Raw genomic sequence first — 6000 nt, 5'->3', positions numbered from 1 at the left:
AGTAACCACCGGTGTAAGCAGAGGAAGCAGAAGACCTTCACTCTGTTCGAGAGATCAGGTGGAGTAAGACCTGGCTACACTTGGTATCTCAAACCAATAAACGGTTGACACGCTCTTGTTAACTTGGCTATAACCGCGTAAGCGGTGTCTACGCCAATAAAGAAGAAATAAATTTGTACCGTTATCCACCTTATTGTTATTGTTATTTCGTGAAAATATCTTATCAAATGAGAAGGGTTTCAATACAAACACTTAATTTTGACCTATCAGTTTATAAGGCAGCTATACGATATAAAGGTCCGATCGCGAAAATTTCTTCCGATATTGTAGCATTGTCTTAAACAATAAGCTGTGCCAAATTTCGTGACGATATATTATTATATTAAAAAGTTTTCCATACAAGGACTTTATTTTCATCGTTCAGTTTGTATGGCAGCTATATGCTATAGTAGTCCGATATCGGATATTTCGACATATGTGCTACTTCTTGGGAAGAGAAAGATGTATGCAAAATTTCAGCTTGATAGCTCAAAAACTTCTCCACGATACGGGAACTCTTATATACAAAGAGAGGGACTTGGCGAAGTTCACTCAACTTTTAAAAGCTTGATTAAAATATGCTCTGTTTAGGGTATACTAATAGCTAAATATGAATACAACTGTAATTCAAGCACATAAATAACAAGTAAGGAAGAGCTAAGTATTGAGCATTTTAAACGCTTGCAACATGCAAGGATTAAAGCCAGGGAAATGCCTTCAGGTTACACAAGGCTTGTTAGTTATATTGTGTCTAGAGCGGATTTCACCCGATTTTATTCATTCTAAGAGATAACTCACTTGGCTATTGGCCGATATATGCGGTATAAAGTCTCCTGGAAGTTCGAAAATTCTTATATTAGGTACATATATGCGGGTTAAGCGAAGTATTGACCCGATTCAAACAATTTTTAGCACACAGAATTCCATTATCAGGAATGGATTCTCACTGAACTTGAATTACATATCTCACACATTGACCGACATTTTCGGTAAAAAGTCAGCTATAAGCACTGGGTCCACATATTCCGTACCTAGGGGCTACCTGACTGCCTCCTCTAGCAACATGTTGCTAAAGTCTAAAAATTTTACGCCTTTCAAACGATGACTTAGACACTACTAAACTTTACTGCAGAGTTTATATATTACACCCACACATATGCATATACACCTGTTCATATCTACACATACATACATATATTTACTGCTTTGACTTGTGCCATCGCCACTACTAAGGCACCTACAAAATGGCAAAAATACTCGTCTGCCACAAAATAAAGCATGAACTGCTACAATTTCGTCTCATTAAAACTGCATGAGAACTGCTACAACAGCGCGCAACAACAATAACAAAAAAGAAATAGAAATTCTTGAAAATAGATTGCTAGAAGCTGGCATGGTAAGCGTTGGCGCAAGCGAGACAGAGTAAACTGGCAAAAACCACAAAAGCAGACAAAATCAAAAGATCAATAATTATAACGATGTTGCAACATTGATGGCAGTCAACCACACCACAAGACACATGCGGCTTACTATGCAGCAAAATGTCTTGTCGTACAACAAGCGAGATCAAACGAATAGAAACATACAACCATACTTTTCTAGATATTTACTTATATAGAAGGATACATAAACTATTAATGCAGTATTCTTTTGCTACGGTGATACACCCAGTGGACAAAAAGAGACTGATTTGGAAATTTCTTTTAAAGGTCTAAGGTACAAATTTTGAGATAATATTCATTTAATTGGCAGGAAAACGAATACAGGACTTTTTTATTATTATTATTATTATTATTATTATTATTATTATTATTATTATTATTATTATTATTATTATTATTATTATTATTATTATTATTATTATTATTATTATTATTACATCTTTTTTGAATAAGCTATGTTTTATTTGCCACTTCTGCGTTTGAAATCTTGCACTCTTGTGAAAAAACTCTCATACATACATACATACATATACATATACATATGTATACTAAACAGAACCAACTAAATCACTTGGATTCTGCATAACAGTGTTTGGGGGTACTTTATTAAAAGTAATATGCTAATTTAATTTATTTATACCAGTTGTTTGTTCGATTGCCGTTCTTCAAATCATTATGCCAGTTTATAGAATCACACTAGTTGCCTGTTCGATTTGGCGTTCTCCAAAGTATTATACCAGTCTACATATTTATACCAGTTGATTGTTCGATTTGCCGTTCTCCAAAGTAATATGGTTTATAAGGTTCAAATCAATTGTTTGTTCGATTTGCCGATTTCCAAAGTGTTATGCCAGTTTATGAATTTATACCAGTTTTTTGATCGATTTGTTTTTTTTTCTCCACAGTGTTATGCGAATCTATTAGCTTTACACTAGTTGTTTTTTCGATTTGTCGTTTTCCTAATAGTTGTGCCAGTTTATAATATATAAATTTATACCAGTTGCTTGTTCGATTTTTCATTCTCCAATGTCAATTATTATGTCAATCTATTAGACTTATATTAGCTACCTGTTCGATTCACCACTCTATGAACACTGACGAATACGCAGCGAACAGCTCCCTTTTTAACTTATTATAAAATAATAGTTCAAACTTAGACTTATAATAGTTGTTTTTTCCATTTTCTGTTTTTCAATGTGTTATACCAGTTCTTAATTTATACCAGTTTTTTGATCGATTTGACTTTCTCCAAAGTGTTACGCCAATCCATTAGTTTTACACCAGTTGTTCGTTCGATTTGCCGATTTTCTCCTAAATTTGAAATCTGAAGTCTAAACCTCACAGAAATGTTCAAACATAATTTGCCGAAAATCGAGAGTATGAAAGGTACAACGGGCATTAACTTAAGTGGATTTCAAGAGAGGGACTAGAAAAAATACCGCCTTAACCTCTGAAACTCGTAATACCTAGAAAATATTACTATAATCAATGGTCAATAAAACAGACTCAAGTCATGTTACAAAATATGGATTTTGAAGGTGATTTGTCCATGATTTGAGATCGTTAATTTTTATGGCTTGTGCGGAAAATTGTAAAGTACAGTAGGCATGTTAGTTCACATAAAAATATAATAACTTTCGGCGATAGAGGATGCTGCTGAACACACTTCCACACGTTTCTGGGTTTTATATAACATATAGAACACATTATATTAAGTTTAATATGAAATTTGTATAACCTATATACCCTATAAAGTATACACAGTTGAACTTACCTAACTGGAATCACCATAATCCACAAAAAAACTTCGAGTTAGACTTCTAGTTCTGTAGACCTCGAGTCATGGAAGGAAATTTTTCTGAAATATGACTGATATGTATATTCCAATTCAAAAGTTCGAGTTATAGAGCACTTCAAGTTAAGAAGCACAAGTTATGGAAGTTCAACTATATTTAAATGATCAGCGCGACGAGTTGTCTTGATTTGTCCAGATTCATCTGTTCGTCTCTCTGTTTATACTAACTAGTAACTACACCAAATTAGCCCTCAGTTCTTGAGATATCGATGTGAAATTTAGCGCACGCTTTCCCTCACTAAGGAGCTCCTCACTTGTCAAAACCATTGATGTCGGACCACTATAGCATATAGCTGCCATACAAACTGAACTATGAAAATAAAGTCCTTGTATGGAAAACTTTTTTATTTGCAAACTATATTCACGAAATTTGGTAGACATTATTATTCAAAGCTATGCTACAATATCGGTAGGAATTTTTCAGATCGAAATAATATATTATATACCTGCCATACAAACTGAACATAAGAAATCTAGTCTTTATATAGAAAACTTCTTCATTTGACAAGATATCTTCATGAAATTTAGCAGATATTATTGCCTAAGAGTACGGTGAAATTTCGTGATAAATTTCTTTAGGCCGGACTTATATAGCATATAGCTGCCATACAAACTGAACTATGAAAATAAAGTCCTTGTATGGAAAACTTTTTTATTTGACAAGATATCTTAATCAAATTTGGTATGGTTTATTATTTAAGGCAATGCCATAATATCGAAAGAAATTTTTTAGATCAGACAATTATAGCATATAGCTGCCATACAAACTGAACATTGAAAATAAAGTCCTTGTATGGAAAACTTTTTTATTTGACAAGATATTTTAATCAAATTTGGTATGGTTTATTATTTAAGGCAATGCCATAATATCGGAAGAAATTTTTTAGATCAGGCAATTATAGCATATAGCTGGCATACAAACTGATCGATCAGAATAAAAATAAAGTTCTTTTAATATTTTAATTAAATAAAAAATAATTTGTGGGAATAGATATTAAAAAAATACAAAAATCTTAATTTTTAATTTTGGTATTAATATTTTGTTGCCTAGTGTATTTATATTTAAGTTTTTACATTGTTCTTCAAATTGTGCGCTGGTGCGGAAAATTGTTAACACCCAAAGCGTTGCTTTATGGCATTCACAGCACTAAAGCATACACTTTTTTAGTTATATACATATGTATAAATATATGTACATACTTATTTATATACCATATATGTATACAAAACTCTATACACACAAACATACATACATACGTAAGCTTAGAACGCGAAAAGAACTCTCCGCAGCCACCAAAGCCCATAAGGAATTTTATGAGCGCAAGTGTAGACATTGCAAACGGAGGGTGTATACATACCAAGTACATGCATATATGTATATTTACACACACACATCCACACATAAGCACATAACTACAGCAAGTGCAACCATTTTGTACGAAGAATGGCAACAGCAAGCTTTGCAAGTGCTGCAAGCGCTGCGAAACAGTAGCTAAGGTGAAGCATGCAAACAAAGGCAGTTTTTTTTTGGATGCATCAACAACAACAACAGTCACAAAGTGACACAATAAAGCGGTGCAACAAATTGACGAAGAGTACGAACACCATTTTGATTGTACTTTGCAACACACAGCGACAGCCGTGGACGCAACAACAAGTAGCGTCTTAAAGCAAAAACAACAAAAAATAAATTAGAACTTGCCAGCAGCAAGCGAAGCTGGAAACTAAACAAAAAATATAAATACAGCAAAAGAAGAGCACTCATATCAGCATCAGCTGCTGCGCTAAATCCACTAACAATTCTTGCAGCGGCAACTCACTAAATATTCTATGTAACTGTATATGTGCAGCAGCGCAAAATCTGCTTATGAATGTATGTAGAAAGCAAATTTAAGGCAGCGCAACTTAAAGCAGCATACCAATTGCGCAATGCGGCTCAACTTGTGTTGCACGTTGATCCATGCAACATACCGTATATACGCTTGTGTGGTTGTGTTCGCTTAAGATTATGCCCGCGACTGTGACTCGGCCAGCCAACACGCGCAATTAACGCCACGAAGCGGCAAACTTAAATGATAGAGGATTTTTTTGTTTCGGGTTTTGCAGCGCACAGCGCCCATTGGCGCACAATGGCGACGCACAGTGGTGTGGTAATGCGAAAATTCGGCCGAATATGTTGTCTTGCATATTCAATTAAAAACATTGCAACAAGTGATAATGATGACTTGCTCTGAGCTCTTTTCTGAAATTATCGCCGCTCATTTCCTCTAATCCCGGTACAATAACGGAGGTACCGGGATTAGAGGAAATGATTGAAAATTAAGAACTTGTCACGAAGTGATGCAAAATTAAACAACAACAAAAACACTTTGCTTTAGTAATTGGGTTTAACTGGAACTTCCTTAAACCACATCCAAAAACTCGTCCGTAGCCCACCTTTTGACACTCGCCTGGAACCAGACATTCTAGCAGCTAAAATGCTGACTGAAAATCATTTAGTTAGGTTTCTTAGTAACGATCCTATCGCAGTATTGTCGTCTTAGCTGTATGTTGGAAAAGTCGGCAGGTCACAATAGCTGAACGTAATAAAAAACGAGAAGATAAGAAGGAAAACAAGATAGTTCCCCTAAAATTTGGGCTACTTGAATCGAACAATATTTATAC

This window comes from Bactrocera neohumeralis, chromosome 3 (assembly GCF_024586455.1).
Source record: "Bactrocera neohumeralis isolate Rockhampton chromosome 3, APGP_CSIRO_Bneo_wtdbg2-racon-allhic-juicebox.fasta_v2, whole genome shotgun sequence".
NCBI lineage: Eukaryota > Metazoa > Arthropoda > Insecta > Diptera > Tephritidae > Bactrocera > Bactrocera neohumeralis.
The sequence above is the reverse complement of the archived record's forward strand: the minus strand, read 5'-3'. Positions refer to the sequence as shown.